This window comes from Uloborus diversus, chromosome 3 (assembly GCF_026930045.1).
Source record: "Uloborus diversus isolate 005 chromosome 3, Udiv.v.3.1, whole genome shotgun sequence".
Taxonomy (NCBI): domain Eukaryota; kingdom Metazoa; phylum Arthropoda; class Arachnida; order Araneae; family Uloboridae; genus Uloborus; species Uloborus diversus.
In genome coordinates, this window is record NC_072733.1 from 29,829,128 (window position 1) to 29,849,987 (window position 20,860).

General features: G+C 31.8%; 1 long non-coding RNA gene across 1 annotated transcript; it reads left to right on the forward strand.

Moving 5' to 3' along the window:
* The first annotated feature begins 6,806 nt into the window (after nt 1-6,806).
* On the forward strand, nt 6,807-19,215 carry LOC129218087 (uncharacterized). The gene is made up of 3 exons (XR_008580285.1): nt 6,807-7,082; nt 10,521-10,635; nt 15,253-19,215. It is a non-coding gene; the product is annotated as an uncharacterized LOC129218087 (long non-coding RNA).
* The last annotated feature ends 1,645 nt before the right edge of the window (nt 19,216-20,860 follow it).

Consider the following 20,860-nt stretch of genomic DNA (forward strand, 5'->3'; position numbering starts at 1 on the left):
CAATTATTTATATATATATATATCAGTGGCGTCACTACGGGGGGGCCAGGGGAGGTCCGCCCCGGGTGTCACCCGTCTGGGAGGTCACGTTTGCACCAAGTGTAATTGCAAGTTTTTTGAGAAATATGCACCTAAAATGCATTTTTAAGACTACAAATTTGGAAATTTTCCCGGGGTAAACCCCCGGACACCCCATTTTTATTCGTTTCTTGTACATTAGCACGCTTAAAACAACACAAATATAGTTGTTTCTGAAAATTGCATGAATATTATGTTTTTATGTTTCCATATTTTTTTTTTCTTTTGCGCCTATAGATTGGGGGAGGGGAGATTGACACCACAAATTATCGCCCCGGGTGTCACCCATGCTAGGAACGCCACTGTATATATATATATATATATATATATATATATATATATATATATATATATATATATATGTCGGCAAATGTCAGGAGTCAGTCGGCAAAATCACTTTCAACACCCCCCTAAACGAATGCACTTGGCGACGGCCCTGGTGCTTACATACAGGAAGAAAGACGGAGCAGATCTAGCTTCTGATTTAGGTGGGGGGCTATTTCATTACTGCAATATGGGAACACAAATCAAGAGAATTGCGTCACGTCTATATCCGGAGAAAGACAATTCAGCAGAGTGAGCTTAAACACAAAGTGACGTTTGCACAAAAATAGGGGTGAGCGTAGTCAGGTTCCCATTAGGGAGGGGTAAGTATAGGCACGGCAAAATAGTGGTTTTTAGCCCCCCCCCCCTTCCTTGTACGGGCCTCAGAAATTGCTTAGAATTATAATCCTCCTCTCTCCCTAAAAAAAAAAAAAGCAAAAGCTCAAAAGCACGCAAAACAGCGTTCCCGAAATTTAAACTGTCAAGTTGATGAAGAAATGATGACGTTTCGCATTCAAGGGGGGGGGGGGGTTCGCTGCGATCTCCCGATGGGAGATCGCAGCAATATCCCAAAAACTCCTTATTCGGTAAATTTTGCTGACGATTCAGAAGAGTTAGAGCTTACATTTCAACATATTCTTTTTTCTTTTTTATAAATTCTAAAAATTGTTTTTTAATGAAACCTAACGTTCCTGCTTATTAGATGTTATGTGCGTATGTATGATATGCGTGTAAGCTCGTGTTTTATCATTCGATAAAATTAGAATTTTCCTTTCCCCAAAAATTTTATTTCGATGCTCCTCTGTTTACATTATTTAATTTTGTACATGGGGGGGGGGGTCAAGTAGGGGAGACCGGGGTTAGTTGGTACAATTTTTTTCAATATTTTTTTACGCTAAACTATTTCAAGTATTTACACGTGTGAAACTTTAAAATGCATCTAGATTGTTTAACATTTATAACATATTTTTAAAAAAGTGATTAAAAGCCACTACTCCAAAATATTTCAAATCTTTTGGATATATACATTGTAAGAACTTATCCCACCACGGTGCTTGTTGTTGGTTAGTTGTTACATGAGATATATATATATGTGATAAAATGAAGTTTACACATTTTGTGGTTTATTCTGTTACACTTTTAAAAATTCTTAACCACGCAAAAACTTTTTTCGTTACAGATTTACTTCATTAATGACTTATTCTGATAGACTATCATCATCATAATCATTGACCACGCGCGCTCGAATCACAGTTTTTACAAGCATATAATTTATCAAGCTTAGCACATCGGTCATGTGCCCATTCGTCACAATTACGACATTGAAGCCATTTAGTAGTTGGTTTTTTGGATTCTGAGTGCGGTTTAGCGCACTCTATGCAGAACCAGTCTTCATCTTCATCCGAAGAACGCACTGTTTAGACGCACTTTTTTTGTCTTTGTGTCTGTTGGTTTCGTCTTTGTTAGAGACAATTTCCTTTTCACAAATTTTTGTTTCCCAGCTTTCGCTTGCAAAACATTTTTTACTGGTGTATCTATTAAAGTGGCACTGCGGACCGTCTACACTTCTGCACTGTTTGCTGCGTTGGAGAAAGACCTACGTTCGAATAATACATTATTTATTATTATTATCATTGTTGTTATTATTATTTATTCAACCGTACATATTAACAATAAATTAAATCATAGAATGAAAAGACATCAGAATTATCATTATTACTATTATTATCGTTATCCAACAACAGTGTTTTACACGAGTTAAATCATATAGTGAAACAGATCAGAAATACCACTTGGGGCAATTCATTAATTATGTCAGGGTCCCGAGAGGAAGGGGGGTTGGAAAAATCTCTACATACCCTTACTTTGGGGGGGGGGGGGGGGTCAAACCCATTCTTGCGTAATATTTTCCAAATAGATATTGCCAAATCAACCTTTCTTAATCGTACCTTACTTTTTTTTACTACGTTAATTTCAACATAATTAATGAATGGCCCCTTACCACCATTTTTCACCGTACTGCATAATATCTGTATTGTCGTGAAATTTATTTCGTGTTGATCGGCTGCCTTTCGTACCTGCTGTTACTTCTTTATCCAGCTCCAGGTATTTTTCTTTAGGTGTTTGCACCTGTCCGCCTTGTTTTTAAAGTCCCCCCGGCCGTATCATCTTTAAAAAGAAGCAATATTAAATTAAAATTTGCTTGGGGCAAGTTGTTTCTTGTAACAACTAACCCCAACAAAACTGTAACAACTTCATATGACGCCACTTTAAATCTTGGTACATATTATTGGTGTTATACCTTTGTACAAAAATGTAAATATCTTAACACTTACCTGAAAATGTAGGCTTTCACGTGGTATAGAAATCAATCTGTTATCTGCAACGGCTTCGTCACAAATAGAAAAATAACAGCGGAAAGAAAAATTACTTCCAGGCTCAAAAACACCCTTTTCTTTGAGCACTCTCCCTGCGACTAAATATAAGCACTCCAGTGAGTCAGGGAATACAGATGGGTGAGTGCTATCATCTAGTGCAAGGAAAGTCAGTTTCTACTGGCAGTTAATTTCAAATTCGAATGTAACAACTTACCCCGGTCTCCCCTACTGCTCTGGGGCACGTTATAAAGCGATTCACATAAGATCAATATAAATAATATTTATAATATGTCAAGGGCGTATATAAGGAAGGGGCTGAAGGGGCCCGGGCCCCCTCCAAAATCTTTAAAAAAATTTAAATAAAGGTAGTTATTTTTGGTTTCAGTTGCTCACAAACAATTTCCAAACTTTTAGCTACAAAAAAAAAAAAAAAAAAAGGGAATAAATAAATATGATAGTGATAACTATTATAATACGTTAGATCAGAGATTTCCGAACTGGGTGCCGCAGGAAGAGGTGCCCATGGTAACAATAATATGTATATAAAACTAGATTAGGATGCCTTGAGAAAATTCAAATTCTTCAAAGGCTGCCGCGAATCGTTAAAGTTTGGGAATTCTGCTTTAGATGGCAACAGGCAATGGTGTTCAGAAGGGGTCAGGGGATCCGTACTCCATACTCAAGAAAAGAATGTGTCTTGGGAAAGCGAAGTTATTTTTACAAAAGAAAAGCAAATAATATTAAGGAAAAATCTCAATTCTTTCAAAATAAATCTTTAAATTAAAATGTTTTTAACAGATGCAGTTTATAGCTTAGGAAAGTAAGTTCGCTTTCTTCGTCCGCCCCCCCCCCCCACACACATTTTTTTTCTCCCTTGTCTTTCTAAAAAGAAGAGTTTTTCTAAATGTTTCTCTTCTTAACTCTCGTCCCCAGCTAGAAATTTAAAATAAGTTTTAGTTGTTCGGTTGGACTAATAATGGAAATGAATGTTCTAAAAATGCATTTATTTAGGCGTTTTTCATTCATTTCTGGAGGAATATCCCCGAACCAATCCCTATTCACTAAGGTTACTAGTTACTACCGAAAATAGTCTAAAATTGTGCCACTCCTTACCTCAAGACGTCTCCAAAGATGACCTGAAATTTCGTTTTACCTTTCAGGGGAGGATTCTTGAACTATTCCTTTCCAAAAATTACCTAATGTTGGGAAAAATCTGAATTACTTTTGAAAAGAACCTTAAAATAAAATTTTCAAAAGTGACTGACTGTTGATCAGGTAATTACGTCCAACACCTCCTATTTCTTTACCCCTTCCTCCCCATTTTTTTTTCTTTTTCCTAAGTCTTCAAAGTGCTGCACTTCGTCCACCCACTAAAACCACTAAAGAGCTTCTCAAACCTCGTTTTCAGGGCTTCAATATCGAAAAATTTCCAGGGGACAATTACCAAACGCCTTGTCTGCCAAAAGCATCGAAAATCGTTTAAGATTACTTTTATGGAGCTTCAATTTTGAAAAATGGCCGAACCCCAAACATTACCAAATATGGTTCACAGTCGCGCTTTTAAGATTTCAATTACGAAAAAAATTCGGACGAGGGTCCGACTGCTCCCGTAAGAAATTTGAAAATGAAAAATTTTCAATTGCGAAAAATTTAAAGTCGAGATCATTTAAATCCCTCCACCTAGTATAATTGAATATCTCTTCGTTTTTCAGGACTTGAATTTCAAAAGAGTTTTTGGGGAGAGCTCCAGAACTGCCCTGCCCGTAAAATTATCGGAGTCAGTTTGAAACTGCGTTTTTAGAAATTAAATTTGGAAAAATGGGCTTAGAGGTGATGGATTTCGCTCTATTTTTTTTTAAAAAAATCAATCCGGGGCAACTTCAAAAAGTCCTATTCCGCTCATTACACTAACTTTAACAAATATAGCCTATAATGGCATTTTTAAAATTTCAATTTCTAAAAATTTCCGCAGAAGGGCTCCGAATTCTTCCTCCCCGTGGCATCGCCAGAGACCGTCTAAAACTGCGTTCTTAGGACTGCAATTACAAAAAAATTCTGGGGGAGGACCACCGATCTATTCTCCCACCAGAAGCGAGATTTTTTAAGAATGCCCGCCAAAAACTATTTTTTGGTTGCGGCACTGTATGACAGTATAAAGAGGACAAACAGTATGAAGTCCTTTCCCCGCATCGAAAAAATGAAAAGATAAGGGCACTGTTACTCACCCCTCAAAACAATAAAATTAAAAAAAAAAGTGGGAGGGGGAGCTATTCTTGGTTGTTTGGGCCCCCTCCAAAATAAAAACATATATACGCCACTGCAATATGTATATTCATTTGCAATTATCAACTAATACAGCATGGTTATCTATTTATTTATTTTTTTCCATGGCCCTATAGTTTCATAAAACATGTTTTCTATCATTCTTTGAAGTTTTAAAGCATTTCCTTGTAATGGCACGCAGATGAATTACTGAAACATGATATAGACTTGAGTTAGACTTATAAGGGAAAATATAATGATGAAAAATGGGGAGATAAAGAGTAACCGAGATTTTTCTCGAATGCTACGCATGTTAGTATGTTTCATATAAGACAGCATCTTCATTTTCAGAAGGAAGAAAAAAACTTTTTTGCTGTTTCATTGTTTGCTCAAAAAGACATTTTGAATTTAGAAGGAAAAAAAAACACGATTACATTCCGAATGAATTCTGTTACTTTTTGAAAAAAAGTTACGTTTACGTGCTCTTTTGATCAAAACTGTGTTTTGGAATCAAACCTAGCTTAATTCTTTAATATCTATATCGCTGAATCTTTGATGAGCACTGAACTTTAATGTCTTGTGCGTTAACCATTTTATCAGTCGCCATCTTTATTTATAGCAGCATCTTTATCCTATTATTTTTTTCATCTACGAATCAACGATTTGAATAATTTACTCTGTTATTACGTTAACTCACTTGTGTTCTTACAATTCCTCACTGTTCAATGGTATTTCATTAGTAAATTGTAACTGGAATACATTGCAAAGAGTCTAAAGTTTCCGCTTTTGAAAACTGCATATTTGAAAAAAAAAAAAAAGTTTAAAAAATTTTTGATGACTCTTTTTTGTTCTTCGGTTTTTAATTTAGCAAGCAATCAGCCTTTTTCGTTCGTCATTCATTTTTATTTATTTTCGAGACTTAATATTAACAGAAAACAATTTAAATATTAATAATGTAAAAAAGAAAATAAACGTCAATCACTCAAGAAACCAGCACTGAATAAACTTAAGTATAACACTAAAATCCTTGTCAAACTCCAATCTTGTTGCGACTTCTGGATAAACGTAACGACACTTTCTGAAATTGACACCCTCTTTTCGTCTTCACTTACTGTTTTACGCTGATCAATTACCATGATTGAAACACATTTGATTTTCATAAGATGTGTGAAAGTAATCATTATTAAATGACGAGAAAAAATTGTAACTTTGAAAAATGAAAAAATGCTAATATTTTTCTTTTAAGAACAAAAAAAAAAAAAAAAAAAAGAATTTAAAAAAAAATGTGGTTAAAGCAAAATTTGCGGCCCCTGAAAATTGTGGCGTACTTAGGTCTATTGGGAAATTGGGCCCTGGTGTCAATACCTTTCAGAAAAACTAATTCCCACAAATGCATCCATCACAAATCGCGCGGAAGCTAAAATTTGACCATTTGTTGCTCTTCAACTATATCCGGAGAAATGTTGAAAGAGCAAACCGGTCTTCGGCTTTGCATTTGCCTGAAGGGAGAGGGGTTCGCGTTAATAGCTCCCGCGTCGGAGCTATTAACGCCTAATTACTCCCCTCTGTGTGAAGCTGTTTAGAGAGGGCCTTTATTCCCCCCCCCTATAAACCGAGTGAAAATCCGCGCCATCTACATTTGAAAGTTGGCAAATGAAGATAGGAAAATTGTCCCTTAAAATATTTACATAACTTTGGTTTATTTTAACTTTAGTAATGCATTTATAGGTTCGCTTAGGCTTATTTAGAGCTTTGCTTATAGTAAGTGTGTGCCTGTATGTTGCCTAATGGTCTGAAAATAGGTTTTAACTATGTTTTTGATGATCAACTTACGCAAATGAAATACAACTTGTTCTAATTTGCTCGTTTACTTTTGATAAAGATTCAGGTTTTTGGTTTGAAAATAGGATTAAGTTATGTTTTTGATAATTAACGTACGTAAATGAAATACAACTTCTTCTGAATTCCTAATTTACTTTGGATGAAGATTTAGGATTTTGGAAGAACTTTTCTTGGAGTTGAAAAACAAGCCGATTACAAGTAAGTGAAATTATTTTATATACAGTGGCTCCCAAAAGTGTTCGTACACCTAACGACTTTCAATGAAATAGGCCCTTATCCATTGGTTAGAATTAATATTTCGGAATAGGTATTTTATTATAAGATCTATGATCTATTTTTAACAAAACTACATAAAAAATTTAATAAAACATTAAAACTTAATTTTTTAAAAATCAAAAACCAAAAAGTGCCGGAAATTTTACCTCACAAAAGTCTTCGTACACTTTGAAAAAATGTCAAAAAATTAGTAAATAATCTAACTTTTTACAAAGTTATTATTTAGTAAGATATCATGCAGTAACAACAACAGCTTTTAAACGTCTGGGAATAAATTTTATTGTTTTTTTCTCTCTTTTTTTGTGCAATTTCTGAGTAAGTGTTCAGCCGCACTACGAGTCTTACTGTTTCTAGTTCGCTTTTTGTTTCAATGGTGTATTTTCGTAATCTAGCCACCAGATATCTCCAAATATGTTCCATTAAGTTTAAATCTAGCGATTTAGGAGATATTTCCAAGCTTAAGGACAAATTTTGAGGCACCAAACGCGAACGTGTGCTTCTTATCGTTATCTTGATAAAAAACAAAGTTGTTTCCGATTACCAAATTTTGGGGTAATAGTTTTAAATTGCTTTTTAAAATATTTAAATGAACAGCATAATTTATTATTTCATCAAAAAATTCCAAATTTCCAAGTCCTGATGCTGAGATGCACTCTCACACAAGAACACCTTCACCGTCCTGATTAACCGATCCAACTAAGTTCTTAAGATTAAATTCCTCATTTTTTTCTTTCATTTACAATTATACAACAATTTAACCCAAAATGTTGAATTTATTTTCGTCTATAAGTAAGACGTTGTTCCAAAACGTATTGAGCTTATTTATCATTGATTTTACTGACAGAAAGTGTAAGCTTACTGTTTTTCGCACGAACAAGAAAATTTCTGCGGGGAGAGGTCCCATTTAATCTAGCTAATCAGAGAACTTGGCGAACAATTTTAGGTAAAAATTAAACGTAAAATGTTTCATTCAATTCTGCAGAAACTTTCAGTTCTGAAATGTGTATTTTTCATATTTTTTTTTAACTGTAAACCTCCGATCACGCTTTGTTAACTTTGCCAGTTGACCTTTTCTTAGCTTATTTTCGATCCGATTTTTGTCTTTAAAGCATTTTATCAAGCCCTTTATAGAATGGTATAAATTAACCAAAGTAGAGACATTTCAAACCAATTTACGGCTACTGTGAGGGAAAAAAACAAATTTCGAATCGTGTTTGTTGTTTTTTACGCATACCTGCCATTTAAAAATAATAAGCAGAATATTAGGGAATAAAAACACAAAAAATTAGAGGCAAATGACTTTACAGTATCATTACAATGCAAAAATAATAAAAAAACCACATATGATAATTTAAATTATGAATTCATTCGAAACTAGTTCAGTGTACGATGACTTTTGTGGCGTATTTTTTCTCTGTCTCTTCGTTTTTTGACAAATTTCAAAAATAAAATCTGGCAATATTCTAAAAAAAAATACTGGGTTTTATTCACAATGGCATAGGAATGGTGTGAAAAAAAATTGGACTTCATATTCGAATTCAGTTTTGCGTTATTTTGGTTTTACTACAAAATTTCAAGGTGTACGAACACTTTTGGGAGCCACTGTACATATTTTTAAATCTTGGTAAGAATTACTTAGCCAAACTGAAGCAAGTTGTTTAATGAGACATTGAAAAATCTCCCGCTTCATTCAAAGCATTTAAATGAAAAAATGGTTTCAGTAAAATAATTTTTAAATTATGAAATAAGTGATATCATAATTATAAATCAAATGTACAATTGTCATATTATTTAAGTAAACATCATTGACCATGTTAATGAGACAAGTTATAAAAGTGAAACACACCTTCTATTTTTAACCAATGTCCATTTTAAGGTAAACTTATTACGTACCAGTAAGTGTACTAACAAAAACAGCAGGAATGTATATAAGAATAATCTGGGGATGGAGGCTCCAGCCAAATTTTATGATAATTTTCTGAATTTAAGTTTGGAAATATGGAAATCCTCTTTCGCAATGAATTTAATAGAACCAGTTAAACCACATCCTACTTTGAAAAAAAGTTTTCTACCTGCATAAAAAAATTTAAACTAAGAGTTCTTAATTTTTATGCCTAACATTCGCTTTATATTTTGATTAAATGTGCCACTTCTGCCTGGGCAAAATAATCTATCAGGGCAGTCCAACAGTGTTTGGTCAACGATTTTTCCAAGCCGGCTAAAATCTTAAAAATGCTGTACTAACCCATCTTCCGCCAAGTGAGTTCCAGTGGATAAAACAGAAATATGACGAATTGCAGCCCAACAGACGTTGCCGGTCAGAGCAAGAGCCCCAGCTTATTTCCCCTTAGATCCGGTAGTTGCCGTTACCGCGATACCAATGACGCTGAACTCTCAATGATGAAAAAGTTTGCATGAAGCATTTCTAAGAAATTACGTTACTAAGAGTTATTTTTTGCTCTAAAAAAAAGTATCTCTGCTTATATAAGAATTTGTTATGCTTATTATCTGGATTTTAGTTCAGATTAAGGAGGTTGTGTACTTTTAATGTATTTTGGGGCAGACTGCTTTATCTCTGCCTTTAACTCCGCCCTTCAAAAAAAAAAGTAAAAATTTACATGTAAATTATAGACTTACCGAGCACTCGGTAAATACTCGGTACTCCGCCACTTTGCCAAGTTACTAAGTAGTTGTTAAAAATTTAATAAAGATTTTTCAATTAATAAAAAGGTGCAAGTGTATATAAACGACAAAATAATCCAACTTTTGTCCGATGTCTTTACATAAGCTCACATTTTGTGCATCGGAAAAGGCGTCCCTTGTAACGCCAAAAACACCTGTCTGCAGTGTTCTTGCACTTTTGCTGTAAATGTTGTTTTATTTGCTTTTAAAAACTATTTATGTTTGGCATACTAGAACTATAATAGGTTGATATAATTCATTGCAATTTCAACTTGATTAATTCTACCCTTTATTTAATTGTTTATTTTTAATTTTAAAAATACCAGTTTTTTAGTAAAATATTTTACATAAACAAAATTTTTAAAATAATATTCAATTGAATTTCAGCTGGAATTTAATTTTGAAAACTAATTATATGGAGGTCTATACTGCTATTCCAATGAGATTAAAATTTATCATGTGTATGTCTTCATTTTAAAACATGACTATTACTTAATAGTCAGTACTTGGTCAAAGTGCCACTCGGTAGGTCTCTAATGTAGATAAAAGTTTTGAAAAAATTTATTTAGGCATAATGCTTTGTTTTTTAGAAATTATTTTTTAAAAGGAAAGATTTTGTGCGTAACTAATTTATATCTCATGTTCAAATATTCAGACTAAACATACTTTTAATTCTAGGTTATTTTTGGAGTGTAAAGCAGAACACTACAATGCCTAGGCATTATTGCCAAATCCATCGATGGCATGAGGCATGGAACTTTTACGAGGAATATGATGTAATAAAACATTTGAGGTATTTTATTATCTTTTAAGAACATAAAAATCTGTTCAATTACTTATTTGGTCACTTTTTTAACTAGTAGAAGATTGATAATTGCAGGGTTGATCATTTTGTTAACAAGCTGGTCTTTTGGTAAGGCACTGCTAAAAGCCAGCCTTCATGTAGAAGACTAGGAAACTTATCTCTATATAATTAAATTAAAAAATGATAATTTTGTAACTAATACATTTAGGATTTAAATCAAAACAATCACTAGATTTGTTTAAAATATTTGAAAATAATTGTCGAACAAAATGAAACTGCTTCAGATTTATGTTTCAAAACTTGTTATTGCTATTTTTAGTGTTGAAAAAAAAATGTGTTCTGATGTTACAAAGTCAACTGAATTTGATGAGATTTAACTGTTTTCACTATTTGAGGAGTAGTTTAATACAGGGCTCGCTAATATATATTAGGATTGTGTTGGGCTTCTCCCCCTGCTCGTTTCATTCGCCAACCCCTGTTCACCACCTACGAGGCCTCAATGCCGCCTGTTGTGGATGATAATTAATGATTTTATTGCTTTTACCCCTTAATGACCTCAGGACACCCTTTAAGCCCAACACCTTATCTCTAGCCAATTAAAGTTTAAAGGGGTGAGACAGCGCAGAATAGATGGTCTGGCAAAATGTGTTCAATCTAAAGACTTCAGGGTTGACCTCCCCAAAACCTCCCTTTGCTGAGCCCCTGGTTATAAGTGTTGTTTAATAGTTAAAAACTTTAATCCAAGTCAGTTATTTTATTGTTATTTAGACTCCTTTGTTCTGCATGTGTAGCATTAACTACAAAAGCATTTTACTAAAAGAGTACTAACTTAACATTAAGGTTTGTTTCAATGATGCATTGAATATTCCAAGTGAAAAAACAAAGGAATTAAAGTTATGTATTAAATTAGGGTGACTGTAAGTAAAAATTTAGTTACATCCCAGTTGATACTCTGTATTTTTTCCACCTTCAGTAAAGATTTGCTAGCCCTAATTAATTGTATTGCATATGATGCTTGAACATAGCAATATGTTCCGAAATACTCCCGCAGTAAAAAATTTTTAGCGATCTACAACTTTACTGCAGTAACATATGAATTAAAAAATGCAGGGTGGCGACAGATCAGGGAGATCAGGGAAAAGTCAGGGAACTTTATTAATCAGGGAAATATCGGGGAATTTTGAAAAAATAACAAAAAATCAGGGAAAATTGATTTTATGAAGAAAAAAATTTTTTTTTTGCTTTACAAAAATAAATACTCTAATTCTCTACGCATTTTCCGCCAATTATCTGTTCAAAAAAAAAAAAAGGAAAATTAATGAGGTGCGATTTTACACTGCCGCATATTTGTGCATCTTTTTTTCCTCAACGTCAAAGTATTGAATCTTACTTATTAATCACAGGATGAATTTCCTAAGATTGCTTCTGTGTCTGTTAGGTTGTTTATTTTACCTAGCTTGAAATTTCCTTTTACGCTTTCAATGCTACGTAAAATAAACAACCATACAAGCAAAGAGGAAGCCTTCATTACAGTCTTAGCTCCTTTGCCTTTATTCCATCGTCTCAAAGTAATTAATTACTGTAATCACGATTTCAAGAAGAAATCTTTGGTTTTTGAATTAATACTATAAAAGCTTAAAAGTTATTACTTCTTTGGGTTTTTAATTTAATTGCTGAAATTGAACTTTCAGTAAAAAAAACTTTGTTTTTTGCCGTTATACTATTTGTTATCACCACCAATTATAAAGGTTTTCTTTTCTTCACACTTAAGTGATTCTTTAATTTTATAACCAAGTTGTATTCTTCTTTTATGTATTTTGAAATTAACTAATTGATTTTTTTTTCTTTCTTTTTTTTTCTTCTTGCATTTCAAAGTTGTTTGTTACAAAAACAATCTAAGATTTTTTTTCGTTACATACTGAAATCATTTGAAATAGAATAGATATCATTTGAAACTTGTGTACTTAAGTAAATATCTTTATTTTTTTATTGTTAAAATGCTGTATTCATTCATTAAAACCTATGTTCTCGATTAGAGAAAAGCTCCCCATGAATGGATGTCAAATGGTTTCATCTGTTTTGCATAAATATGTCAGTTATATAAGAATAACTACATTACTTCTATTCTTTCACTATTACTTGTTATTCTTGCAACTATTATGATACTGTTTGAAAACGTAGCTCAAAATAATTTATTTCAATTACTCCTTAATTCTATCAGAAATACGCATATGTTTTTAAGAGTAATTTTAATAGTTTCTTAAAATTCTTATGCTAAGTTTTTTTTTTTAATTTTCTATAATTTTTCCATGTATAAAAATTTAATGTACTGTTTTGTAGGGTTTTTCCCCCCCCAAAAAAACTCTTGTTTTTTTTTTTTAATTTTTTTTAAAAACCATTTTATTAAAGTAGCATCTTTTCAAAATATATTTTTAGTTCAACAACTTTACACAACTTAAAAAGTTTAAAATACTGCATTTTATACAAACATACAATGAATTTAAGTAGAGCAAAGAAAGAAACCATTATCATTGGTAACGTAAATCAAGGAAATTTGGTGAACTTAATCAGGGAAAAGTCAGGGAACTTTTTTTCACAGTTCCTGTCGCCACCCTGAAATGCTAACATGATAAACATAACATGGTATAACAGCATTCAATTTGTCAAGATATATAATACGAATCAAAATAAAGTAAATGTTAAGATACAAACCATTATATCTAAAAACTACAAGTAAAACATACTACATACAAGTAAAACATACATGTTTTAAAATGTAGTGGGAAACTTAAGAATGTTTCTATTTAGAACATAGTAAAGAGTAAATGGCATGAATTTCGATTAAAAGCTTAGGATGTTCGTATTTTTTTCTCTTACATATATTTTAAAATGATATAGAATTTAAAATTGCTGTGAAATATGAAATGGCTTATTTTGAATTAAACTGTGCAGAATTTGTGCGTGGCAGGAATACTGACAACGTACAACAAGGAATTTTTTTTTCTCCCTTTGTTTTACTTCATTAAATATTTTGTATGACGTTTGATGCTTGAAATAAATAAAAATGTTCTTTAGTTGAAAATGTTTTGGTTACAAAAATTTTTAAGATAAATAGGTGATGCGAGAAATTTACACCCATGATTTCCCAGATCACTCATTTTGACGCGAGTTCTAGATGGTTAAATTGTTCTTTAAAGAAACTTTGAGATTCTCCCATCCCCTTTAACATAAGTTATATACTTATGGGGATCATTTGTTTGTTTTTTTTCTCTTAAAACAGGACATTTAACAATTTTAAGAAAATGCATGTGTATTAAAAAGATAAAAAACAGATATTTTTTTCTTACATTATACGAAACACTAAAACGGATTTGCATACTTAGAAATAATTGATAAAAAATTACTTATATTTTTAATGGAAATTTGCTTGAGTACATTCGTGGAGTGATTGAGTATTTTAAAAAAGAGAAAAATGCATGGCAGAATTTCATACATACAATTTATTTTTTTAATCCACCTTAAAATAAGATACGTGATTGGCAATTGGGGCTTTTTTACCAATCAACAAATAAGTTTTCCATGGGTGTATGAGGACCGAGGAACCTTAAAATAAATTCAATTATCATTCATGATTAAATTATCACCTTGAAAAGGCTTAAATTGCTTTACGAATGACCTTCAGTTGAAGCATTCAGATTTCCGTTTTGTCACCACGGAGAACAATACATTTTAGCATGTCCAGGGACCACAGGAGTCATGTTTAAGCAGAACATATGGTTTATGGTCACCTTCAGGGCCCAATACAGGCTGATTTTGCTACCGTTTTTTGGTACCTTCACAAAAATCTTGTTTTGAAATAGGTACTTTCACAAAAATCAAGAAATAAAATCAGTAGCTTCACAAAAACATCGAAAATTTCACAAAAATTTGCATTTTAAAATATAAAACTTGTTTCTCTGTTTAAAACAAAATTTACTCATAAAATAAAATTATAAGCTGGTTAATATGAACAATCGCTTGAATAGCAACCTTTTTGTGGTATTTTAAGTCATTTTTAGCTGTTTCTCGCCAAAGTGTATTTATGCAATATCATCACAGTCTTTTAACATATTTTGGGGCACCGTTTTTCTCATCATTTCCAATATTGTATACATTACACAGCCCATTAAGCTGAAATAACGATGGTATTTTTGGTACTTCTTAGGTTTTTAGCTCTCCCCTCCCCGTTAAAAAACGAAACCTGTTAAAAATAGTACTAGATGATATTTACACTTTTCAAACTAAAATTTCACTTGTTCTACTTCTCTTTTACAAAAATGAGGATGCCTCTAAAAGTTCACAAAAACAATGCTGATAAAAAAGAACATTCACAAAAATAGAATGATGCAATACTTTCACAAAAATAGGTAGCAAGAAAAAATTCCTGGATTGGCCCCTGACCTTAGTCATGCCCGTTGCTTTCCAACAGCCCTTTTTTGCATTAATATTTTTTTTTTTCATCAACTTTATCTGAGTTAAGTGATTTAATTAGCTACTCCATTTTAAGATACATTTTATGTCCAAATGCTGCTCTAAATATATTGTACACTTTTATGCTTTTCACAGAACCTTACTCAGTGTCCCTCGACAGGATCCCGACTTTGTGGTCTGCTTCTCAAAAAGATAGCATTCTGGTGCAGGAGATGTGCTTATTTATCATTATTTATTTATTTTATATTGATTATTTATTGTACATTCATCTTTGTTTTTTTAAAATTCATCTTTATTTACTAAATCATTATTGTTACTATTTTTATGGCTTTATGAAGATAAAATATCTATTAAACCATGAATGATGAGTGTGGTACCACCATTTCTATTCTGTTCAGACTTCCAATATTTACACAAAGGGTCCACTCAAAGCAGATAATGTAACAAGACTGAAGTTCTTTTCTTTTCTTTTTTTTTCGACATTAAACATCACCTATCTGCCCACTAATCTAAGGAATGAATATAATCTATTTTTTTTTTTTTTTTTTTGAGATCAGTTTTCTTAAGCATTCAATAAAAAATACATACTGGTATATTTTACTTAAAATACTCACAACGAGTATTAAAAATATTTATCACTCTCATTTTGTGTTTAAAATTTGTTTTAAAAAATGCAGGTAAAATGTCATTTCTGTACCTTGTCCACAACATGCGTTCTATCGATTTTCCAGCAAGTTTACTGTATAATGAAGCTGTGTTAAAAATGTATACATACAAGTATTATACGTAAAATAGCATAAGTCTAATTAAATGTGTCAAATCAATACTCCTAAAATCATTCCACATTTTGTATATGTGTCCATAGATACTGCCATTAGTACAAAAGAAAAGAAAAATAGATCTTAATATACATATTACAGTGTTAGTTAGCCACTTGAATTCCCCCCTTTTTTAGCCTACTTTCCCAGTAAAAGTCGGAAAAAGAAGAAAAAAGCATGAAAGAAGGCTTAATGCATCTTAAAAATATCGCGAAAAACAAAAAAAAAAGTCAAAAATAAACAAAATAATTAAATAAATATCGAAAAATTAAAAATTGGAAAGTAGGGTATTGAGATGGGGAAAAATGTCTGTCGGTCTGTCTGTCGGTCGGTCTGTCTGTCTGTCCCCCCCTAATAACTTTCGAATGAATAGTCCGATTCGAACAAACTTTTTTTTGTTCGAAAGATCTCGGCAAGGACACCTCATTCCCATATTTCACTTTTTGATTTGAAGTATTTTTTGTTCAATTTTGAACAGTTCAAAAAAACTTAACATTAGCACATACGGGGAAATTCAAGGCAATTGCGAACTGTGAGGCGAATTTGCTTCAAACAAACTTTGTAGGAAAAAGCTTTTGATGAAAAACCTGTATATAAAATATCTTTTTGATTTGAACAATTTTCCGTTCAATTTTGAACAGTTCAAATCCTTTAACATTAGCGCCTACGGGGAACTGAAAGTCAATGTAGATTCCGTACTTGAAGGCGGATTTACTTCAAATAAACTTTGTTGGAAATAGCTCTTAACGACCTACTCCCGACTCCGATAATTTTGGCGCACCTGACTCCGACTCCTGTGCCTGAAAATTACTCGGACTCCGATTTCCCGACTTTGAATCTGACTTCGTAGCTTTGGCAAAAATTTATACACGAAGGACAAATGACTGACTCCGATTCTTAGATATTCGACTCCGACTTCTTTACCCCAAAATGAGATTGACTCCGACTCCGCAGTTATGGTTTTGACTGTGAAATAATTATTGTTGATTTGACTTGTTTTTATTTTTACGCTAAAGTTTTAATTTAGGTATTCAAGTTTCGGCGAATAAACTCGAAGTCATATATGTTTCTACATAAAGATATGCGCAGACGATTTTTTTTTTTGACAATGAAAATTCTTTCTTTAAGTTGACATTTTATTGTTTTTATTTATTTTGCTAAGTGCATTAATTCATTTGAAAAACTGTTTTTGGCAACTGGGAAAAAGAAACTATTTTTTTTTTTTTTTTGATATGAAGTATTTATTTTAATGAGCTTATTAATTTTAATAAGTATTTTTTCGTTTTGAAAGCTGTTAAAGATTTTTTTAATGGAAAAAAGTGTATTAGCTGCTTTGTTTAAAAGTTGCTGCTATTTTATTTGTTCAGTTTTTTTTTTTTTTTTTTTTTACGCATCTAATTTTTTAGATGAGTGAGGAATGTTTTATTCCTAGAAATCAGCTTAAAGTATTTTAAAAATATGTTTGAAAACATTTGCAATTGTAGCTATTTTTGAGAATGTTGATCAGGTACTAGAAAGTAGTATGGGTATACGGGAAAGTAGGCTCGTCTAGTTCTAGACAGAACTTCTTGTTAATCTTAAGTAAGCCATGCATAATTTTATTTTGAATGTGAACTATAGTTGAATTTTGATAAAAATAAACATTTAGTGGTTAATTAGTTCTATTGAGATCCCTGGTAATTCCTATTGTTAATTAAATTTTAAATGTCCTGTTTAAATGTTGTTTAATTAGTTCAGAATATTTTGTCTTATAGAAATAGTTTTAATTTTTAAAATATGTAGAATAAAACAGATGTTAAAAAAAATTTTTTTAAAGTAAACTTTTTTTTTTGGTCCCTCTTAGCAATTTAATTGAAGTTTGCTACTCTCACTTTATCCTTCGTAAAATTTGAATACTAATAATTGTTTTTTAACTGAGTAGTGCTTTCATATTACGTTAATACAATAAACTGTTTTCTAATTAGTTTTTATTTTGAAATATTTTCAGTCTACACTTACATATTTTTTGTTTTAACTTCTAATAAATAGAAATTTGGATACCAACTGCAAAAAAGCATTTTTTATGTAGTCTGATCCAAAGTTTCAGTTTACTACTTATTTCAGTTTCTTAACTCAAGATATGCTACATAAATGAGAGAAAGTCAATGGGGGAAAATACCAGTGTAAAAAAATGTAGTATAAAATTAAAGGAACATTCCTGAAAGCGAGATTATGTGTAGCAACGTAATAAATGGGCCATAGTGCCCAATTTCTTTCTTTCTTCTTCTGTACAACAGACAAATAAATGAAATAAGCAAAATATGTTCTGAAATGTTAGGGAATGATCTTATTTATAAAAAATATTACATAAAAAAAAGTCTTGAAACAAAGCAAAATTATGTTAAAAATAAAGTTATTGTAATTTCTGACCCGTCCTTACTGCTCCTTGAAACAGAAGTCGCAATTTAAATGAGCAACTTTTTCATTTAAAATTAAAAATATGTGTTTATTTACAAAATTTGATCCCCTTAAATGCACTTAGGTACTATTAAAACATACAAAAAGGTTTTGCTAACGTACAACACCAAAAAATTCTTGAGAATTATCAAAATTCAAAATATTTCTTCACAATTGTTGCCATATTTTTTTAAAACATACTATTGAAATTTGAATCAACATTACTTAAAATAAAGTCTTTTGTCTAACTTTTCAATTTTAATTACTTGAAAAAAAATCTTTTCCTGAGTTTGTGAAGCATTCAAGTTGGGACAGTCGTTAATTTTTTTCATGAAAGTTGAATTTAAAACCATTGCTAAATTTGGACAGTAAACCCTCATTAATCCAGACCCAATTAAACCTGTCTTTGCTTAATCTGAACAATCATTTATGTGTACATGCTGTATAAATGAAAGGCCGTTTAGAGCAATGTATTTTTGTTGGCTGTATTTTGTATTTTTATATTTTTCTCTTACGCAGTTTTATATTTCATTGTCTTGAGTTCAAAATTTTACTGTGTAGAGTAGTTTGTTTATGCACCTTGGCTGAATTTGTAGGTTAATTTGTTTTATCCATACTTTCATTAATTCAGACGACTTGGATCCCGTATTAGTTACTACATTTAGATATAGACCATTGCATGGTTTTCATATAAGAATTAAATTATGAGATTATGAGATGAATGTTTCAACTTACCATAGGCAAAAGTTAATGAACTCGTAAAATCACCCATGTAAGTATTTTTTATATTGTATCCCCTTTTGGTTATGAGAAATAACATAAACATGTTTAAAATTGAATATTTTAAAACTTTTTATGTACATTTGTGAATAAAGATATTATTTAATTTATATTTTGTGTTCATTTACTGATTTTTCCATAATTTTCAAGTATGTTCGGTTAATTTTAAAAAGCAATGCTGTAGTTGGGGAACTCAAAAAGGAAAAGATGGTGTGAAACCAGTTACACAGTATTTGCAATATTTTTGCAACAAAAAAACATTTTTTGGAGACGGCATGCCCCGTACCCCCAACTGCTGCCGCTGCTCTGTTTATATGACATATCCGTAACACGCAAACAACACTTTTTCTCACTTTAATTGACTATTATTAATGTGTCGCTATGTCAAAATAAATGAATGTATTGCTTGATGTTTAAAAATACTGTAGACGCTGGTTAATTGAATCCGAAGTAAATTCAATCAAATGCGTTATTGAATCAAATCTTCAATGCCACTTTATTGAATCGGCCACTTTACAGAATCAAAACTGTGTAGAACAAAGGGGGTTCATGTAAGAGGTGGCCACTGGATAAACCATAAAAATAATGGAAGGGGTTGCTTTGAGGGGTATTTTTCTCTTTTTTTTTGGGGGGGGGGAGAGTGAGTGGCATTTAGAGAGGTTCTCCCCTGCTTTTGGGGGGTATAATCATCCCTGTGCTATGTATAGATTATAAAATGGAGGGTTCTGTTGAGCAATCACGATTGCTTACTGTTTTCACTTGACAGCAGTTGATTTGTCTTTTGATTTTATTTTTTTATACTTATAATGTGGCGTTCTGTGCCTTAGAATCAAATTACAGTGGACGCCGCTTCATGTGATTACATTTAATATTTGTGTAACACAGTTATTTATCAGCTGAGCCTTGTTTAGTTGTGCATATGTATATTCAACTTTTCTCTTTTATTATAATCTGCCAATTATTGATATCAAATCACTTTCGCCCAAATGTTATCACATTAGGTGGTGTCTACTGAATTTACAAACTACCACCTTGAGTTGACACAATCATTTTTACGCAAAATCTGTATCCACACATAACATCTAACATCCAGCCCATGGCATTCATTTGAATTTTGACGTCTTGAATTGAAAAACTGGTTGCAATAAAAGCCATTAGTAGAAACAGGAAACCCAACGTTTCGAGTTCTGTCACAGTTTGTGATTGCAAAAAACATGATTTTTATTAAAGGTCTCAAAATCCAATTTTTTTTATGTATAGTAACTATACACAATTTAAATGCTAAACAAATTCAAACAAAAACTTACTATGTGTTGTGTTTTTAAACATATTTTATATTAAAACACTACCTGCATATATTTATTTATTTTTCTTTCTAAAAGAACACCTATTGATTACAAAGTCAGTTTGATTACTTCCTAACAATCTTTGAATTATGTTTTTTACTCAAATTGTATAAAATTGTAATTTGCTTTTCCTTTTGCACACTCTTACCTGTCAATTTTATTAATTTTGATTATCAATTAGTTTATGCAATTAATTCGGAGTTTTAATTCAATGAAAAAGTTTGCCTTTCCTGTCCTAGAGGGGGGGGGGGTGATGTCCTTTTTTTGCCCCCTCCCCCTCCTACATTAATTTTTGAATCAATCATACATTATTTTTAGAATGAAATGTTTACTTGTGTGCAAAAATAGTTGAAGAAAAATTCG